The following is a 21,592-nucleotide window of genomic DNA, read 5'->3' as shown; positions in this document are numbered from 1 at the left end:
TACCCTCATCATTTTTTTAATCCAAATCTTTTCACAACTACCCTATGAAGTAGGGGTTATTATTCACCCATTTTATAGGTTGTTATCAGGCCAGAAATCAGTAATATTTAGTTCTGCCCCTGGAATGCTATTTCGGCCTTGATTTTTTTCACAGTTGCTCCATTGAAGGGGGTGTGTGTGTGTGCACATGTGTTTGCCTACTGCACATATGTGCAAACATGCAGAAAGAGCCTCACTACTAAATTTATAACTTGGCAATTTTGAGACATGCCATATAATAGGCCACTTCTTTTGTGTGTATGTGTGTGTGTGTGTGTGTGTGTGTGTGTGTGTGTGTGTGTGTTTTAGAGAGGGGGGAGAGCGTGCATGTGCATGTGAGTGGAGGGGAGGGGCAGAGGGAAAAGGAGAGAGAATCTCAAACAAGCTCCACACTAGGTGTGGAGCCTAACACGGGGCTTGATCTCACAACCCTGAGATCATGACCCGAGCCGAAACTGGACACTTAACAGACTGAGTCACCCAGGAGCCCCGAATAGGGCCACTTCTGACTTTAGTCTTATTCTATGAAATGATTTCATCAGGACCACCTTTAATTCTTTCTGAATAATATTTGTTTTGGGACCCCCATTCTGTCGAAATATACTTTACTTTGTATGTCTTTCTTAATGTTCTATTTGTGGAAAGCCCAATGTGATTCACACCAATTAGAAATAGGTGCTAGGTGCCCTATGACCTCACATCCAGTGACTAGTTTTCTAGCAAACTAAACTTAATGACCAAATCATATTAATTATAGTAATAACTTCCACATATTGATTGTTCATAATATGCCAGTGTCTTATAGTGTCTCATGTAGTCTTCATAACAACTCAGTGTCAGTGGGTACTATTATTAATCCCTTTATACTGGTGAGGAATCTGAGGCCAAGAGGCAAAGTACCTTGTACAAGTTTATACAGATGGTTATTTGTGGACAGGATCAGGATTTGAACTTAGGTCTGTGCATCCCCAAGTCCAGGTCCTCCTGGTAAGCAGAACAGTCCTACAGTCTGACTCCTTTTAAATCAACTCTCTTGCCCACATTTAAGGCCTTTACACTGGATAATGGGAGAAGTGGACCTGGGGTAAGTTTATATTTAAATTTTCAAGTGATAAGCCACTTGAATTGTCCCTGCATGCCCTGAGGATAATTGCTTATTTTTTAAACGACTTTCAGATGCTTTTTGGGATAAGCTCTAGTCCAGTGCCTCTCAAACTTTAGTGTGCAAACAAATCACTGGGGAATCTTAAAAATCAGATTCCAATTCACTAGGCCCAAGGAAGAGTTTAAGATTCTGCACTTATAAATAGCTCCCAGGGGATGGTGGTTCTATTGGTGTGGGGACCACGCTTGGAGTAGCAAGACTCTAACCCACTCCAACCTAACCTCTCTTTCCTAACCTTGTGATATCCTCACTATAATATAGAAGTTCTTCATATTATCCTTCTGGGTTATAAGAGATGTGTTTGCATCAGCCTATTTTCTCAGATCCTAAAAAAAAAAATCTAGGGTGGGATTAACTGAAACCAGGTATCAAGACTAAAGAATAGAGGCAGGAAATAACACCCCCCCCCCACAAACCTTCCTTCTTCTCAGACTCTACTATAAAAACCATCTGCCTTGTCTTTTCTGCTTCTTTTGTTTTAATTTTTCAGTAAGTGTGTGAATGCATGTGTGTGTGCATACACATGTGCATTTATGGGTGCTTGTTCTGAGAATGACTATACAAGGCCAGAGCCATAGTTACTGGAATCCACCAGTTTCCATTCTCAAGACTAACAGAGTGCAGCGGAGTCTGGGTTTTCTAGATGCCTTGCTGTTGGTGGTGTGAGCCAGATCAGCCAGATAAGTGTGAACAGCTAAATCTTTGTCATGTTTAATTCTGCCCTCCACCTGAATATGCTAGCTGTGGGCATATGCTGTTTTTCTTAGCTACCAAGATAGAAGTGTGTGTGTGTGTGTGTGTGTGTGTGTGTGTGTGTGTGTGTGTGTGTGTGTGTGTATTGGCAGCAGATGGAGGGTGAGAAGGCAAGTCACAAGGATATGGCAGTAAACATGGTAAATATAAACATGGCAAGGAAATAGAAGGTTGTGATCTTGGCAAACTTGGTTTTGGTTTCCTCTTGACTTCCTGGAGAGATCTTCAGAGAGCTTTAGGAAATGTATTCAGTACTAGCAGGCAGTCTTGGGTTCTTGTTTTGATTCTGTTACTAGGTAGTTGTGTGATTTTGGCAAGTCATTTTTACTCTCTGGGCCTCAATTTCTGTGTAGGTGAAATGAGGGCATTGGGCCCTGCCCGATCCCTGCTTGTTTCCCACCATCAGCTCTCTTGCAAAAAGCTGGGACAACTGCATTGGCTACCAGCATCTAAGTGCTAACCCCACAATGGGTGATGGAGAACCCAAGCTAGGGAACTTGCAAAGTTCTCTGGACACAGAAAATGGCGATTTTTTGCTTTGTCCCACCAGCTTTTATTTCTTTTAGGAATCATCTGTTGTTGCTCAATTGAGCATGATGCACACATTTGTGTATGAGACCATAGCTGAATCATTCAGGACGCCTTCTTTGAGATCAGGATGGGTCAGTTGGTCTCACGGCTCAAAGGACTTGAAAGACCCATCAACAGCAGGAAAGCTATGGCAGTTTTAGAAAGAATGACATTATGGAAATCTCAGCTACTAAGCTCTGGACTCACAGGCTAGCCTCAGCTTCGCCCTGATCTAGAACAGATTACTGCAATTTCTGCCTAGAATGAGGCATCATTTCTGCCTGTAGGACGCAAACTTTGTCATACCCCTCTGTGAAAAACTGGAAAATGACTGGACCAGGTTAGGTTGGTGGCACCTTAGGCTGCAGGGCGCTTTGGGGAGAAAGGTCCTGCCCCTCACATTCCCCACCAGCTAAGAGGAGGCTTCTGAACAGCTTAGTGTACTTAGCTAAAAACAAGCATCTTGGGCAGGAATAAAGCAGGCAGAGATGTTTTGGTGCCTCTCCTCCAGTGACGGAGCCACAGCAAAAGGCATTAGAATATTTGGAAGTAGGCTGGAAGGAAATAGCGTGACACATTTGAAATATCCATTTGATAATTAAGCACCTGAATGGCTCACAGATTGAAATTTAATATGCTAAGGAGTGAAATGAGATGGCAAAAGGGGAAATGTACTCCACTGCTCCCAATTCTCTGGTTCTAAGGAATTCTATTATTGTTTACTCAGTGTTTACAAGGCAAATCATACGCAATTTTAGTGTGCTTCACATCGGAATCAATTTTCTGGACTAATTCCATCCTCAGCTGAGCAAAAGAAAGCAAACACCTGGATGGTTTTCTTTCCATATGTTTCAAAACATCTTTGGGTTCTCTCCTGTCCCTCTCCTCTTCCTCCCTACCCTAGCTTTAATTTTCTGGCCCACCCTTCTCCCAGCGTGTATGGTTGTGTGTGTCATTCTGGTTGTGAATTCTAGAAAGAATGGAATCATAGGACTGTCGCTCGTATAGTTGGCAGAGATGAGAGATATTTGGTGCAGGTTTCTATGTTGGAGCATATACTGAAGCCCAGGGAACCTGTGTCAACACATTTGGGGACTGCATTGGTTCTATACCCCTGCACAACCCACCTCCTTGTCCCCTGAGTAACTGTGGATCAGGACCCACCGTGGCAGCCAGATAACGCACATCACCAAGAACAGAGCAGAGACCTGTACTTTCCTTAGGCTTCATCCCTGTGGATGCTTTCAGTTCTTCCCCAATATGAAACTGCCAGTTCTTTCCTACCTGTCTGCAACCTGGTCTTTGCTATTTATGGGAAAGTATAATTTTAACCCATCTAAGAAGATATTTGCTTATGATTGCCTAAAAAAAGTAACAGAATGGGCACCTTTTCAGATCTTACTTGAGTAATCCTCATTCTCTTCTGTCTCTAAGCAGTGAGCATTAGAACAAATTGCCCGATACAACATAAACAGTTTCACTTAATGCAGAATCTGTTTCTCTCATTTGCTGAGTTGGAAGGAGGTAATTCATTGTATTCCGGTAACATAGTAATAAATAGAAAGTTTAACACAAGAGCCTGGGTGTTTTGGAAGCACCCCCTCTCTGCTACAGCAGCATAGAGCCCAGATTGTATGGGGTTGATCCGGGTCCTTGAAAAAAATACACACATGAGATATATATATATATATATACATATATATATATATGTATATATATATATATGATACAACTTTAAGAAAGCATCTTTCTCTCTCTCTCTCTTTCTCTCTCTCTCTCTCTCACACACACACACACCCCGTGTGCATATATATATAAAACTATATATATAGTAAAACTCCATGAGAGCAGCATCTCCAAGGGATCAAAACATAGATTTCAAGTGGCATTCAGTTTTTCCTTCAACCTTGCACACATTGCAAGAGCGGTTCCTCTTGACCCTGTGGGTTTCCTTTATTCCAGGCTAAATATTTGCTTTGAAACCAACTTGCTACTATGTGAATATATTTTCATGCCTTTTGAGTTACAATAAGCAGATGTTAAAGAGTGAGTGAAAGATACTATTTGACATCATTTATATCTCAGCTTTGTAAGAATCTATGGAAAAAGAGATATGATATAAATCATATCATCTGTAATCATCTGTAAAACACCAAAAACCAAAACAAAACAAAACAAAAAAACCCAGTCTGAAACTGACAAAAGACAATCATGAATGCTGACATACAAACTTGTCATATTTGCTAAATGCCGTGAAGATAAATACATGGCAATAGACAAGTGGGTCTGGGTACCATGTCAGTGTAGTAATTATTTCTCATTTGAAGTAGGGCCGACACACACAATCTCTAAAGGGAGCACTATTGATTCGTCTGTGTCTCTTGTACTCATATAATAAACTCCGGTAAAGTTCAGAGATCCTGTCTTCCACGCTGGTTTCTAGGCTTCAGGCTTTTCATGAGGGAGTGATAACCTTGCTAGCCACTCAGCCATCACGGCATACCTGACTATGGCCAGAAACCCACGTTGGCAATGGAGAAGAAGCTCTTCTCATAGTCACATTCTTAGAGTCCATGGAGAAATACCAGGATCTGCAAATACAGCTCAGTACCCGTGTGTGTGTGTGTGTGTGTGTGTGTGTGTGTGTGTGTGTGTGTGTGTGTAGGGGTATGATAATGTCCAAGTCAGTATATGTGTTTGGAGGGAGTGGGGTGTTTACTTTAGAGCAGAGATCTGACTGATGTCCCCCCATTTGCATTTCCTAGTTCCTTTAAGGAAGCCAGGAAACGAATCTGGTCATTTCTTAAGTTTGAAATATACAAAACAGAAAGAAGGGTAAATAGACTCTCATGAGTTCACCCCAGCCCTCTTCATCTTAAAGTGGCTTTTGGCAACAGGATCAGTGTCCTTATTCCCATGCCCATCTACCTCCCAGGTGGATTTTGAGGAAGCCTGGGAGGAGGTTCCCCAGGGAGGCTGACACCTACCCAGGGATGGAGCAGATCACTGACCGGGGTAGGGCAAAGCTCTGGTGTAGGAAAACATCCGGAAAGAAACGATTCTTTTGGTCATTGCCAAGAGCCACCTTTCCTAACACCCCTAGAGCTTTACCCCATCGCATCTCTCTCCCTGTGTCCAAAAAACAATCTGTTGCTGGCTTTGGTCGGCTCCCCACTACCCCAGCCCACAGCCTGCCAGCCAGCGCTTCCCAGCCCTCAGCATCCCAGCACCCTCACATAGCCCGCACCTCGCCGCCCCTTATGGCAGCGCTCGAGCAACGAAGCAGAGGGCACCGGGCCGCCTGTCGACTTACCCCGGGGCAAGTGGTTTGTTCGGATCTGCGTCGTCTGGTGTCCGCGAACCAGGGCGCGCGGTGCGGCCGCCTCGCCGGACTCGGTCTCCCGGCGGCGCGCAAACAGCAGCCGCCTGGGACAGCCCCAGGCCTGGAGGTTGCCCGGCGGTGGGCGGCGGAGCACAGGGAAAGGGGCGGGGTGTGGGGAGAGGCGCGAGTGCTGCCTCCTACCTTGGTTTCTCCCTCCGCTTCTCAGTTATCGCCAAACTTCACTGTGGCTGGCCGGCCCTCCTCACCTTTCGCCTCCGTCAGCGCCCCGAAACTCTTCGCTCCACCCGCCCCTTGCCTGTTCTTTCTCGCTTCTCCCGGCTGTCTGACCCAACCTGGGCCGCTTCAAACGCACGCACTCCCTTCGCGCAGCCAGCCACACAGTAAGAGCCGGGGAAGAAACTGACACGGGGAAACTGACAGGGGTGGCCGACGCGGGAGTGTGAGGGGGAGAGAGGGAGAAGAGACAGGGAGAGAGAACCACAGAGAGAGAACCGCATTTACGCTCTCACATGCACAAACGCACGCTCAAGCTCCAGCTGCCAGGTAGCAGCTGGCGGGAGACCCGGCCACCCCTCCAAATCTTTCTAGACTAGAGGTTTCTGTCCCCTTCTGCTGCCGCTTCTGGAAAACGCTATACAACGAAGGGGAGAGAAAAGCAAAGAGGGGTGGGGAGGGGAAAATCGAGGAGGTGCGCTGCCTTTCTCCTCCCCACCCCTAGCTCCAAAAATGTCCAACCCTGAGCTCTTCCCTTTCCCTTCTATCTGCTCCCGGCTTCCCTCTGCTCCTGTTCTCCCTTTCTCCCTCCCTTTGGGTGTCTGCGAGCTGCGGAGAACCCGTCGCGGTTGAGGGTCGCGCGCGCGGGCGCGCGTGCGTGTGTCTGTGTGTGTGTATGGGTCGGGGGGAGAAAGCCGTGGATGGCGAAATCACCTCTCACCTCCCCCAGCCCCGGCCGAGGCCTCACACCACCCCCCCCCCCCCCCCCGGCTCCCGGCATGGGCGGGCGGGGCTGGGCGGGGGAGGCGGGGAAGGGGGAGGGAAAGAGGGAGGACGGGGCAGCCTGCAGGGGCAGCAGCTACTGCCTTCTCTGCAGCTCGGTGGCCAGGGGTGGAAGGAAGCCGCAGCCGCAACCCAAAGTCAGCCCCCGCTGCCCTGTCCCACCGCATCATCTCTCCCCCCTCGGTACGGAATTTTCTGTTTCGTTCGTTTGCTCTCCCCGGGCCTCCCCCTCCCCTGGGTGTTGGCAGAGACTGGGGGGCTGAGCGCGGGTACGGGTAGAGGGGACCGGAGCTCCTCGGGGCGGTTGGCTTGCAGAGTCTCTTTTTGCCCCTTGGCTTGAGTACCCCCTCGCTTTGGACCGTGACCCCCTCCCACCCCCACCCCTCCCAGCCCAGGCTCTGTGCTGGCGGTGGTGGGGCTGCGCTGGCAGCCACCGGTCATCCAGGGGGAAGGGGAGTTGAGCCAATGAGAGCGTGGGCTAGCGGTCGGTGGACAGCCGGACAGCTGGACAGCGGGACCCTGAGTCGCCAGGGGCTGACCTGGCGTCGTCTGGTCTGGTTTGATCCCTGACGGGTTTAATGTAACCCAGTGCAGGCAGCCCGGGAACTAGCCCGATTTTCACATTTGTGTCCTTCTCACCCTTAGGGTCGGTCTCCCAAGACCAGCCTAGATTGAAGCGGGGTGGGGAGTGGGGACGGATAGTGGTATTGTAGGATGAGGGAGTAAGTTGCTTCGTGGTGGCAGTGGTGTCTATGGGGGGGGCAGTGTCACCAGACACTTGGGCAACTCGTTGATTTTTGCGCCTTTGTGTCCCGTGAGCCCCCTCTCCCCTCCCGCCCCCATACTCTTGCGCCCAGAACGCAGACCCTCTTGAACCTTGCTGGAACTGAATGGCTCCACGCGCCTCTCCCCCACCCCACCCCCAAGCCTGAGACTACAACCTGCAACCTGCAGGCACTTAGGTCCACTAGCTGGCATCATCTTGTGGCCCGACCTCACAGCCCCAAAGCTCGGCTTTGTCTTTTATCTCCCTCATTTCCTTTCTTCAGAAAGGGGGGTGCGAGGCTCCCTGCCTTTCTGAACGCTGGGCTGGTACCTGAAACCCTTTTCCCTACCCATTCTCAGAGTAATCCAGAGCTCAGAGAATGCTCCACTCTTCTTCCTGCTGTCGCCTGCACACACACTGTGAGCCTGAGTCGAGCTCTAGAAGGAGCCAGAACCTTCTGCCCTGTCTAAATGGCTGAGTGTCCCACTGCCTTGTCATTGAAGCTGGCGTAGTTATGTTTAGTGGGAGCCCTAGCAACTCTCCTAGACTACCCTGGGAAAGTCCCTCCCGGCACCAAGCAAGAAAAGTTTTTCTGTTGTCCTCAGTCCCCTTCACCCTGAGGTGGTCCACTATTCTGGAGAGTATAAAGCTTTGTGTCGGAGCAAGGCATCTGAGAAAAGTATTGCCTTAGGGGATGAAGAGTTTGTGTTTGTGTGTGAGGGGGGAACAGGGGTGAGGATGGAGCCTCCCCCTCCATACTGTTTAAACACTTCAGGAAGTGTTTCTAAACACTGGGCAATGATATAGATGGGAAAAAAAAAAAACCCACTTGATTCTGGAACCTTTCTGCCTTTCTCCCATTCAAAGGCAGTTTTACTGTGGCCAACAACCTCAAGTGTACAACCTCCCAAACGAAAGAGGTCAATGTTGGGAATTAGCCGGTTCTTCTTTTGGCATGAGGGGTCCATAGGATATGTGGCTCTGGACAAGACCTTGGGGTGTCTCCCTTTCTCTGACCAAAGTGCAGTCTAGCTGAGGCTTCCAGCCAAGCCTAAGATGCAATCAGAAGCAGTGCCCAGGAAGAGAAGGAGAACCCTATTCTTGTGAACTGTGTCCTTCAAAGGCCTTATATACAGTGCAATTGCCTTTAACATAGGGGGATTATGGGTGTTTTTGAATTTTAATGTTTTCCCAGTGAATTGTGGATAAGACCCCAAATTTTCTTCTTGCGCTCACCCTACCCTGCTAACCTCTTCAGGAGATCAAGGATATACAAAAGAAAATCTCTTCCAAAGTTAAAAGCACCCATTCAAATGCCAGGCACTACTATATGAATTCTAGGACAAACTTAACTGGAGGATCTCCTAATGCAGTTAAGCTGACTTGGGCAGGAGCCTATGCTTGCCTCAGTTGCTTGTCAGCCTAGGGGCTGGGTTGGGCGGGGGGGGGGGGTGCTCATCTTCTCTGTGAATATGGAAATATTCAAGTTTTCTACTTGGTGGCTGAGAGCATATGTCTGTTTGAACTCTCCTGGGGCAGTTTGCAACCAAAGGCTACAACTGCAGAAGTGGTTCAAAGCCAAAAGTGGAAGCGACTATGAGTAATTGAAGCTAGATCTACCTGGCTTCTAGGTGAGGTTAGCTCATGTGGCCTGGCCTATTCAAACACCATCCAGATATGACTTCATAAGGCAATTGAGACTTCAACATTCAGGGGCACTGTCTTTACTCTTCTCACAGCCTTGACCATAGTGGTAGGTGGGACAGGTAGACCAGAGTTTGGTGTAATATCAGAGCCAAAGTGAGACTGATGTGAGAGACCCAGAGAGTAAAGGCATCTTCTTTTCCCCATTAAGCAGGGTTTCTCAACCTAGGCAGTACTGACCTTACGGGGCCATATGATTCCTTATTGTGAGCGGCTGTCCTGACATTGTAGGCTCTTTAGCAGCATCTCTAGCCTCTGTCCACTAGATGCCAGTAACACCCCCCACCTTGTGACAACCCAAAGTGTCTTCAGGCATTGTCACATGTCCCCTAGGGGGCAGAATCGGCCTCCCCACTGAGAACCACAGCATTTAAAGTAGTGTCATTTTTCAAAGACCGAATTTTATCTTAATTCTCCCCACATGGCATGTCCAGATCTTGTATTGACCAGAATCTCAGAAAGTATGGAATAGTTTGTGAGGAAACAGCATAGAAAGGAGTTCTTACGAATCGAGAAATTTTGACAAATGATTCAATTCATTGTTATAATCATTGCCACCTCCCCCTTGCCATGGAGCTTTGGTTGAGCACTCACTATAAGCAGGGTGTTGATTATAGCAAAGACCTGTAAAGGCACCATTCCAGCCTTCAGTATACTAAGGAACTATTGACCTTTATGTCCCCAAAGGGAAAGGGTTACAGATTTTCATGGATAACCGGTTTCTGGATTGAATCCAATCTGGCTTTCTCCCCCTTTTATTTCCCTTTTGTTCTCAGTGACTTATTCTTTAAGGTTCTGCCTTAGGGAGATGGCTCTTTGTCTTGCTAAGTACCATAGACCTATGTTGAATTCTTTGTGACTTCTTTCTTTGTGTCACATACACCACCATAACAATGTGCCCAGCATTGAAATGACCACAGCATCACAAAGGCTTTAACACACTGAGCAGTTTGAAGGGCAGGCTTTTATTTACAAAGGAAAGGGCTTCTAGTCACCAGCACAGGAGAGAAATAATCCACGATGGCAAAGACAAAAGAAAGGAATGGAATGGAAGAAGAAGAGGTGATTCTTAAAATTCTGTGGAGTGTTGATTGTGAGTTTTAACTCTCTTGCTGCCCCAGGAAGTCAAAGAACACTAGTGTGAGTTGTAGGATCCCACTCCAGATTTCAGCAAAGGAAAACACAGGAGGAAGTGGGGGAATATCTGTTCAAATTCCGCTGAGTGAGCACCTGCTTTAGGAAATGAGTTTCGGTGAGCCAGACCTACATCAGTGTCACTTACTTTGAATAAGTCCTAGGCCAATACCGTGCAGATGTAGATGGCACATGTCACTTGTGAAAATCCAACACAGGCACTACCAGTCAGCACATTTAAACTTTGTATATTCATGAATTATGATTTTCTTGCCAAGGCTAATTATTTATTTAAGTATAAGTTTTGCCTGAATTGGGACCATGGATGACTGTAAGTAATTGAAAACACGTTTTACATTTCAAAAGTGTGTTCAAATTCTTATATCACAACAGAATCCCTGTAATCAAGGCATAAGGCCTTAAACAGTGATTAATCTTAATAAAAGAAGTGTAAACAGAACCATACTTCATGGATTAGCTAAGGACTTTGCTGTGCCTACCAGTAATAGGAATGCAAATGCAGTTAGCCCTGGGCAAATTTATAAAGTGGAATTACAGCATCACAGAACATTTAGAGAACACTGGGCCTTGCCTAAGGTTCCATGATAGTGACAGAGACAAGACCTCAGTCAAGTCTTGCTGCTTTGTGACTGACTCTGTGTGTGGCCTCAGGGAGGGCAGGTTTAGTCTTTATTCTGCTTGCCCCCATCCCCTTAGCTTATTAAAAACCTGCCCTCATGGAATGATATGATCTGCCGTAATCATCAAAATACCAGTGTTCTCTCTCTCAGGAATAGCTCAGTCCTCAGCCTTTCCCCCTCTAATTGTCAAAAAGTAAAGCCTCTATGTACTTAGTAAGGAAAGTGAATGCATGAGGGGACAGGTTTTCCTTTCACATAAAGACTTCCTGAGGCATCTAAAATCACCCCAGTTTCGGGTCAGGCTTTGTAAATCCGTGGAGGCCGGAATAAGACAGAGAAAGTTTGTTTCTCCTTAGGCAATTTTTTTCAGGGAGGGCTTGGTACAAAAATGAACATTTTAATTCATTTAATTTAATTTTAATTTGAGTATTTTTCTATGGTGTGAAGGAGTATCTGGTGAGCTGTGCTTTATTCTTGGCCAATGACACAGATCCTTATGGACAGAGTAATGAGGAGCTAGCTATGGAAGGCCCTTGGAGAGTGGGTCGTATTAGAGAGTGTAAGTTTTGGAATCAACAGACCTTGGTTTTAATTCTAGCTCCATGTCTTATTCGTTGTGAAAAAAAAAAAGAAAAAGTTATAATTTTGATAAAGTTTGATGTTTTTTTTTATGAACATTTTATGCTTTTAGTTCTTACGTTTAGGTCTTTGATTAATCTTGAGTTAATTTATTTTTAAAGATTTTATTTATTTGACAGAGACACAGAGAGAGAGGGAACATAAGCAGGGGGAGTGCGAGAGGGAGAAGCAGGCTTCCCGTGGAGCAGGGAGCCCGATGCGGGGCTCAATCCCAGGACCCTAGGATCATGACCTGAACAGAAGGCAGGCGCCCAACAATTGAGCCACCCGGGTGCCCCTTGAGTTAATTTTTGTTCATGGTGTGAGATAGGGGTCCACTTTCATTTTTTTGCATGTGGATATCTGGTCCCAGCATCAGTTATTGAAAAAACAATTCCTTCCCCATTGGACAGTCTTGGCACCTTGTCAAAAATAATTTTGCCCATAGATATATGGGTTTATTTCTGGACCCTGAATTCTTTTTTTTCCCAATATTTATTTATTTGAGAGAGAGAGAGAGAGCACATGTGTGTGAGTGGGGGAGGATCAGAGGGAGAGGGAGAGAGAGAATCCTTAAGCAGACTCCTCACTGAGCACGGAGCCCGATGTGGGGCTCTATCCCAGAACTCTGAGATCATGACCTGAGCTGAAATCAAGAGCTGGCCGCTTAACTGAGCCACCCTTAATTTTATCCCAATTGGGCTAATTTGTCTATCCATGTTCTAGTACCACACTCTTTTAATTACTGTAGCTTTGTATTAAGTTTTGAAATAAGGAAGCGTGAGGCCTCCAAAATTGTTCTTTTTTCAAGATTGATCTGGGTAATCAGGGTCTCCAACTCCATATAAATTTGAGGATCAGCATTTCCATTTCATCAAAAAAGGCCATTAGGATTTTAGTTGTGATTACACTGAATCTATAGATCACTTTGAAGAGTAGTTCCATCTTAACAATATTGTCTTCCAATCTATGACACACAATGTCTTTCCACTTATTTAGGTTTTCTTTAATCTCTTTCAGGAGTGTTTTATAGTTTTCAATGTGTAAGTCTTGTACCTCCTTGGTTAAGTTTATTCCTAAGTATTTTACTCTTTTTGATGCTACTGAAAAATTAAATTGTTTCCTTAATTTCCTTTATGGATTGTTTATTTCTAATGTATAGAAACACAGGTGATTTGTGCATATTGATCTTGTATGACCTGCAGCTTTGTCTAGTTTGTCCATTAGCTCTAATAGTTGTTTTGTTTGTTCTTTAGGATGTTTTCTCTATATAAGATCATACTGTCTGTAAGTAGAGATAGTTTTATTTCTTCCTTTTCAATTTGAATTCCCTTTATTTCTTTTTCTTGTCTAATTGTCCTGGTTAGAACTTTTGGTCCAATGTGGACTAGAAGTGAAAACAGTGGGCATTCTTGTCTTATTTCTGATTTTAGAGGAAAAGCTTTCAATTTTTTTGTAATCGAGTATGAAGTTATCTGTGGGTATTTCATAAATGCCCTTTATCAGGTAGACAACATTGCTTTCTATTCCTAATTTTTGAGGGTTTTTATCATGAAAGGGTGTTGAGTTTTGTCAGATGCTCTTTTTTTTTTCATTAGTAGAAATGATCATGTAGTTTTTCCTTCATTCTATTAACGTGGTATATATTACACTGATTGATTTTCTTGAACCAACCTTACATTCTTGGGCTAATTCCCACTCAGTTATGGTATATAATCCTACTAATACACTGCCAGGTTCAGTTTATAGTATATTATTGAGAATTTTGCATCTGTATTCATAAAAGATATTGGTCTGTAGCTTTGTCTTTTTGTAAGGTCTTGGTCTGGCTTTGGTATCTGAGTAATGCTGGCCTCATAGCATGAGTTAGGAAGTATTCTCTCCCATCTTTTGGAAGAGTTTAACAATTCTTCTTTAAATATTGATAGAATTCACCAGTGAAGCCATCTGGTGCTGAGTTTTTCTTTGAGACATTTTTGATTATGGGATGTTTTTGATTACTGATTCAGTAACTTTGCTTTTTACAGATCTGTTCAGAATTTCTGTTTCTTCTTCAGTTTTGATAGTTCGTATTTCTAGAAATGTTTCCATTTTATTTCCAGTTATCTAATTTCTTTGTCTACAACTATTCATTCTTTTCTTATACCCATTTTATTTCTATAAGATTGATAGTAAAATGTCCCCACTTTCATTTCTGATTTTAGTAATTTGAGTCTTCCCCCTTTTCTTAATCTATCTAATTAAATATTGTTAATTTTGTTGATCTTTTTAAATAAATAGCCTTTGCTTTGTTGATTTCCTCTATTTTTTTCTCTTCTCTGCTTTATCTCTTCTCTAATCTTTATTATTTCCTTCTTTCTGCTAACTTTGGGTTTAATTTGTTTTTTTTTAGTTCCTTAAAGTGTAAAGTTAGATTGTTGATTTGAGTTCTTTTTTTAACATAGATGTTTGCAATATAAATGTCCCTTGGAGCACTGCTTTCATTATATCCCATAAGATTTGGTGTGTTGTATTTTCATTTTTATTCCTAAAGTATTTTTAAATTTTCTCTTGTGATTTCTTCTTTGATACTTTTGTTGTTTTATTAGAGTTTGCTGTTTAAATTCTATATATTTGTGAGATTTCCTGTTTTCCTTGTGTTCTTGATTTCTATTTCTAGTTTCACTTCATTGTAGTTGGTGAAGATACTTTATATGATTTCAGTATTTTAAAACTTATTGAGATTTGTTTTGTGGTCTAAAAATTTGTTGGGTGGAGTATTCTGCATATATTTTTACATCTAGTTGGCTTACAGTATTATTCAAGTCTTCTATTTCCTTTTTCATTTTTTTGTCTCATTGTTCTATCCATTATTGAAAGTGGGGTATTGAAGTCTCCAACTATTATTTTAGAACTATTTCTCCCTTAATTCTTGAATCATATGTATTGGGTCTCTGTTGTTTGGTGTATATATGTTTATATCGTTAGACCTTCTTGATGAGTTGAACCTTTTATCAGTATACAGTTTTTTTCTTTGTCCCTTATAACAATTTTTGACTTAAAAGTCTATTTTTCCTCTTATTAGTATAGTCACCCCAGCTTTCTTTTGGTAACTATTTGCATAGAATATCTTTCCATTCTTTCACTTTCAAACTATTTGTAATTTTTGGCTCTAAAGTGAGTCTCTTAAAGGCAGAATATACTTGGATTATGATTTTTTGTTAAATCTATTCTGTCAATATCTGTCTTTTAATTGGAGACTTTAATCCATTCACATTTAAAGTAATTACTGATAAGGAAGAACTTACTACTGCCATGTTGCTATTCTTTTTCTATATATCTCTTTTGTTTCCTAATTCCTCCATTTATACCTTATTTTGTGTTTGATTTCCCCTTCTGCTTTGGGATTCTGTATGGTAAATGACCATTATGGGAAAACTAATAATCTATTCTTCATATATTTGTGCAATAACTATGAAATGGAAAACCTGACTTCCCTCTATACATACTTTCTCATATTCTCTCATAGGCATGCAAATCAACTTCTCTGGTCTCTACCTCTTACAGCCATACCTATCCATTTAAATGTTCAATCATAAGTTCAAACTCAGTTGTTCTGAAATGGACTACTTTCCCCAGAAAACCCATTTTATTTTAATAAGTAAAATATAATCATGAATTTTATTATTTCAGTCCTCCAGACTTAAGTTTGTCATGGATTCTTCTCTCTCCCTTAGGCCTCCACTTCCATAAAATCATTAACATCTATTGGCAATTCCTCCTTGTCACTTAGATTAGAGGGAAAAATTCCAGACAAAGGTCATGGTATGTGAAGATTCCTGGGCAAAAACATATGTTTTAGGAAGTGAAAGAAAATAGAAGCAGCTGTTATATAGATTCCAAGTAAAAAAGAGTGGCCAGAATAGTCGGGGGCTAGAATATGCAATTATATAAAATCATGTGAGTACTTGCCGTGCTAGAGACTTTGAAGTTTATTCCAAGAAAAGTGAAAAGCCATTGAAGAAGGAGAGTTACATGACCAGGAATCCATGTTAAAGGATCACTCTGTTTAGAGAGAATGGGTTAGAGGAGAAGAACATTAGAGGTAGAAGGATTAGCTAAGAGGGTGCTGAAATAATATAGGAAAGAAGTAATGGTGGCCTAGAATAAGGCAGTCACAGTCAGGTTGTAGAGAAGAGGACAGAATCATGAGATAGTTAAGTAATATAATCAATTAGATTTAGTAATGAATTGACTGTGGTGGGTGAGGAAGAAGAAGGTGTCAGACAATTTCCAAGTTTCTGGCTTGAGCAAGTAGGTGAGTAGTGATACCATTTTACTGAAGTGGGGAAACTGACGGATACACATATTTGAGAGGAAGAATATAGGTTCAGGTAGGATAGGAAGAAATTAAGATGCCTGTGAGACATCCAAGGGGAGATGTTAGAGAGTTGGTCATATAAATCTGGAGCTCCAAAGAGACGTCAAGGTTGGTGACAAGATTTGGAAGTTGTCAGCATGTGAATGGTATCTAAAGCCATGTGATTTAATATCACCTAAGGAGAGAGTATAAATAGAAGAGGGCAGAGGGCTAAGCTGTGTGTAGTCCTCCAATATTTATAGATCAAGCAGTGAAGTAAAAGCCACAAGAGAGACTGAAAATACTAGAGAGGAGAAAAATCAGAATAGTGTGATATTCCAATAGCAGTTGAGGGTGGTGGCTAGGGAATAAATATTTCAAGAGGGAATTCAAGGAGAGTTGGCAGAAAAGAGGAAATGAAAAGAAGGACTTGTTGGTGGGGCATATGGAGTCAAGTGAGGCTGGGTTTCTTTGTTTATTTTTAAGATGGGAGAGGCTTTGAGATGTTTAAATCATGACAGGAAGAAACCAATAAAAAAGGAGGGAAGGAGAAAGGAGATAATATAGTGAAGTCCCCAAACAGTACAGAATTAGCCTTAGAGAGGAGGGGGACATCTTTTCTACTGTAACATAAATGAAGGAGAAAAAGCGTCAGTGTGCATTAAGATAAGTTTGTAGATTTCATGGTGCAATGATGGGGTAGTTTCCTTCTGATCTTTTTATATTTTCTGTGGAGTACTGGGAAATGAGGCCATTTACTGAGAGGAAGGGCTCAAGGTGTAAAGGTCTGGAGGTTTAAGGAGCATGTAGAAAATAATCTTGAGAATGGGAGGTCCAGCTAATTGAGTAAACTAGAACTACCAGGCACTGTTGAGAGCAGATTTGTGGTTCTTCTAACACTGCTCAGCAGACTGAGTGCAGATGCAGAAGGGAGATGGTTAACTTATCCAGGATTTTGCTAGGTGGGTGTGATCGAAGTATAGTGGATCCAAAGAGCTGGAGATGTGATGGATTGTTGAATCCAAGCTCAATATAGAGAGAAGTGAAGGCAGGTGGAGGCTATGGATATGGTTAAAATAGAGGGCTCAATGAACAGGTGGTCCCAGTGAGGCTGAAGAACTTCATTGTCTTGAGAAAAATAGAGTGCACACAGCAGAAGGATAGAGAGACTTGTGGTATGAGAGCGGGGTCAGAAATTAGTTTTAGAGAAGGAGCGGTTTCTCGTCTGACAAAGCCAATGGTATGGCTGCGAGAATGGATGGCTGAGGTACAGTGAAGGAGGAGAAGATAACTGGAAATAGAACTGAAGGATCAGGGTGTTGGTTGGATCATCCATACAGCCATGGATGTCACTAAAGGAGATGGCAGGAGTTGGTGTGTAGACAAATTTGAGAACCTAAAATTTTCAGTGAATGGAAGAGGATAGGGATGGTGGTGATAAAGTGACTGGGAAGTTGGTGTATAACAAGAATGTTAGAAGGCTATTTAGTAGAATGGTATGAGTTTTAAAGTAGCAGGGATTATATGAAATCTGGAGCCAGACTACCTGAGCTTAAATTCTGATCCCACTACAGAGTGATGATTGTGAAGTTACAAAATCTCTGTGCCTCAGTTTTTTTTTTTTAATCTGTAAGGTGGGAATGATAATATTACCTACCTCGTAGGTTTGTTAAGAGATCAAAAAAGTTAATAGCTGAAGAATATTTAAAACAGCACCTGGCCCCTAGTTATATTTTTATGTCATGTACTTCTTTCCATAAGGCTGGGTACCCATCTCTGATTATTTTCATATATAAGATCCCAACCACCTATAGACATCCCATTTGTCAGCCTGAGTAGTTTTATTCCTATCATCTGTGACCCATTCTTACCAAGGCTATGCTCAGCAACAAGGTCATCAGATTCAGCCAGGTCATCAGCAGGGAGGCCATGTTTTCTGAAGCCCACTTTGTTTAGCAAGAGGCTGATGAGGAATATATCAACTGTATCCTCAAAGTTGTGTTGGTAATTAGTGTCATTAGACTTTTAAGCAGAGTGACCTGACAGGAGCTTCATCAGTGCCTTCGAAGCCACATTAAACAATGTGGTGTAGCCATTACAAATAACCATTTTCCTATTTGGGAACTACAAACCAACCAGCCAGCTCCATAGTATAAGAGCCTCACACTGCATATAAAAGCAATGATGTAGAGTGGGGAGATGAGAGGGTAAAGTCATTCCTAAGAAGATCCTCTGTCAGAGGTAGTTACATATCCCTATAAATCCATTAGTAGTCCTGGAGGGTACAATTGGAGGATATCATCATGATTTGACATTTTAATGCATTGTCCAAAGCAAGCATTTATTCTCTAGTTCCCTCCACCCCACCCAGATATGCCAGTATCAGGTGATTCTAAAAGAATCACAAATTCAAATGTGGAAGAAGCCTTAGAATTGCGGTGTGCCTTAATGGTAAAGGTTATATAACAGACTCAGTGGGTTATGATTTCTTGCATAGTTGGAGGAGGGTGGGAACTCTGAATCCAAGTAATATAACCATCCTTACTCTTACTCTCATATATACTCATTCATTCATTTAAGAAATAATTATTGATTGGGATATATCAGTAAACAAACCAAAGATCCCTGTCCTTATGGAATTTCCATGGGGAGAAAGGGAGAAGGGAATACGTAGCAGTGTATTTGACCAAAAGAATCATGGTTATTTATTTTAAAAGTGTTGAGTTACTTCATTTTTATCTACCAAGATGACACAGGACTATATTGAAAGAAAAACAAAGTTTCTTCCAACAAAGCATGCTGTTTTCTCCCATTTCCCCAATAAGTACCTAGTGCTGAAAATGCAGTTTTTATACCTCTCTAAATGTGTTCTTTGGAAAAGGTCTGGTAAAATGACTATGAGCACTTCTGGCCCATCTCAGAGACACATATTCACAGTAGTGAGTTCCTTAAGTCAGAGGTAGAAAGGTAGAATTTTAGGCATTAGTGATCTGGGAGGGTGTAGGTGTTTTGAGGACCAGGAGTCTTCTTCATTCTGGCCATGGCCGTGGGTTCCTTTTTTAAAGCCAGGCATTGTGTTAGATCCTAGAGTTGAGTAAGACAGTTCCTGGTTTCAAGAAGGTTTAGATCTGTAGGAGGGAAATAGACACTGCAAAAGATAATCATGACATGATTAGTGCTATATCAGTGGTGTGGGCAAAGTGGTGGAATATGTATAGAGGAGAAAGAATGACTAGTTACTAACTCTGTGGGAGTCTGGGAAGACTTCATGGAATAGGTGATATTTTAACTGGGGATTGAAAGATTAATGAGAGTGTGCTGAAGAAAGAACAGAGGGAAGATATTCTTTGCAGAGAGAACAACATGTACAAAAATATGAAGCCATGAAAGGATTTACTAAAAGCATATTTTCTAGTCATGTGAGAACTCTAATATAACTGGATCATAGGAAGTGTGTGGGGCAGGTGTGGTAGGAGATGAAGTGGAAGAGGGAGTGTGTCATATTGCCAAGGAATTTGTACATCATACTAAGGAATTTGGCAATGGAGAATCAACAGAGATGTTTTCAAAGCAAGGTGGATATGTAATAAAATATTTTTGGTTTTCTTTTTCAGAGAATGGGATTGGGAGCTTTATGGAGGATGAAGGAGAGACTAGAAGTGAATGGGTCAGGGAACTGTTGTAATAGTCCAAGTAAAGGACAATGAACGTCTAAACTAAAGCAATAACTATGATAGAAAGGATGGAAGAGAAATTTTTGAGGTAAGATTGACAAGATTCGGCAACTAATTACCGAATACACAGTAAAGCCCAAAGAAGAGTGAAGGATCATGTTAAGGTTGGTTGTGTCGATATTAACCAAATTGAGGTATACTGAAGGAAACAGGCTTAAATGGGAATAAGATAAATTCAATTTTGAGACAGCTGTGGGAGATTCAGCTAGGTAGTCAGAAATGTGGCTCTGGGTTTCAGAAAGAAAACCAAAGCAAAGCAAAACAAACTAAACAAAACACAGTATCTTAAAAAACAAGTGTGAAGTGTTCTAGAAAGATAAAGTATAGTGAAGATTGAAAACAGACCAAAGGTATTCAGCAATAAAGAGACCTTAACAAGAGGGGTTTCAGTGCAGTGGTGAGAGCAGAAATAAGATTGCATTGGTTTATAGTTTAAATGAGAAGGGTTAGAAACAAAGAGATTATCAAAGAATAAAAAAGTAAAATGAATATCAAATGAATTCAAAAGCAAGGCATAACATTAGTTGGGAAAAAAGAGCAGTATTTTTTACTGACAAAAGCTAAAGTCTACAATAAACGTGAGTCATGAACTTTTATGCTCCAACTAGTGTATCATGACAATTTCTAAAACAAAGACTGTTAACAAGGAATGATTGACAAAATTATGATCCTAGTGGGAGACACTAACCTACCTGTATTAATTGGAATTACTTTTGGCTGCATGTAGGAAAAACCTAAAATAGCAGGGGCTCAAACTGGATAAAGGCTTATTTCTCCCTTATGGAGAGAATTCTGGGTATAGCTATTCCAGGGCTTTATGTCTTGCTGTTCTGCCATCATTAGTGTATTGCCTTATAGTCCAAAATAGTTGCTTGAACTCCAGCTATCATAGCTACATTCCATGTAGGAGAAAGGGAGAAGAGGAGCTGCCCCTGCCACACACACTTATATCACTTACATCACGGTAGTCAGAACTTAGTCAGGTGGGAGCTGCAAGGGAGGCTGGAAAATATGGTCTTTTATTTGGGTGACAATATGCTCAGCTAAAATTCGGACGGGCCTCTGCTATCACGAAGAAAGAAAAGAATGGTTGTTGGTTTGACAAGTAGCAGCCTGTGCTTTATAATTGTCTTAGTCTTTGACAGATCGAATAGACAAAGAAGAAAGAGAACTAACAAATTAAATAATATAATTAATAAGTTTGACTTTATACATATGTCTATATCTACAACTTTGCATACTACACAGAACACACATTTTTACAAAATGCTCATGAAACTTTTACAATAATGTTTTCATATTAAAAAGACCACAAAAGAAACTTTAATATATTACAAAAAGCAAAGGTAGTTTAGGTCATAATCTCACATTCTCTGATCACAAGTCAATGTGCCTAGTTATTAAAATCCAAAAGTAAATATATAAACAAAATCAAAGCAGGCGGAATATTTAGGAAACTTCCTCTAATAAATAATTTTTGGATCAAAGATAAAATCAAAACTTCGTTTAAATATTATTAATGTAATAATGAATACAACATAGTAAAAACTTAGAGAACGGTCTCAATACTTTATTCAAAGGAAAATCCACATAATTTTTTGTCAAATGGAGAAAAATACATCACAAAGCTAGAAAAAAAATGAAGAAAGCATGAGTAATTATTATAGATGAAAGAAGAAATGAGACAGAAAATAGAAACCCAGAAAAACTGATAAGTAAGAGTAAGAGTCAGATTTTGAAATGACACATAAGTTGAAAAATCCCTGGCAAGAGTAATCAAGAATATAAGA

Source organism: Eumetopias jubatus, unplaced genomic scaffold (genome assembly GCF_037043125.1).
Source record: "Eumetopias jubatus isolate StellerSeaLion01/CBP00866 unplaced genomic scaffold, mEumJub1_p1.0 scaffold_11, whole genome shotgun sequence".
In the NCBI taxonomy this organism is placed as follows: domain Eukaryota; kingdom Metazoa; phylum Chordata; class Mammalia; order Carnivora; family Otariidae; genus Eumetopias; species Eumetopias jubatus.
This window is presented reverse-complemented; position numbering follows the sequence as displayed.